At 29.2% G+C, this 510-nt stretch overlaps 1 protein-coding gene across 1 annotated transcript in view; it reads left to right on the top strand.

Moving 5' to 3' along the window:
• Positions 1 to 510, top strand: part of LOC119591479 (ubiquitin-conjugating enzyme E2 1-like) — a gene marked incomplete at its 5' end in the record, with an annotated part of 10858 nt that overhangs the window by 4849 nt on the left and 5499 nt on the right.

Raw genomic sequence — 510 nt, 5'->3', positions numbered from 1 at the left:
ACAGCTGGCTGAAAGTTATCAAGCTGGGATTATATTTGGCAACTTTAGTGCATTAACTATAACAATGTTAAGTAAACTTAGTTTTTTATATTTTTTTATTAATTAATCTATTTTTATTTTTTTTAATGAAATGCACAAGAACATGTATGAAGAAAGAGACATTCCCTTTTCCATATCATTTATGTATTGGTTACCATTTTGACTTGATAGTTTGCTCATCAAAGGAATGAAAAACCATCTGATATTTTTCCACCAAGACAAAAAAGTTTGGCAGAATGTGATATGATGCCATTTTGGGCTGCAGCTAACTGATGGATGTGAAAGTAGTGCACTTATCAACCAAGATTTTGTAAGAATTATGTGAAATATAAGCATATTTGTTGTACAACCATTTCATAACTATACAAAGCAGAGCAAATGAATATTCAATGAGCAAATATTATTTTATTTTAGTCAGTCTTTTTGGAACATTCATTCAAGCATTATGGAGTATAGTTATGTGAGGTTATT

The sequence above is a fragment of the Penaeus monodon genome, chromosome 28 (assembly GCF_015228065.2).
Source record: "Penaeus monodon isolate SGIC_2016 chromosome 28, NSTDA_Pmon_1, whole genome shotgun sequence".
NCBI lineage: Eukaryota > Metazoa > Arthropoda > Malacostraca > Decapoda > Penaeidae > Penaeus > Penaeus monodon.
The sequence above is the reverse complement of the archived record's forward strand: the minus strand, read 5'-3'. Positions and strand labels throughout refer to the sequence as shown.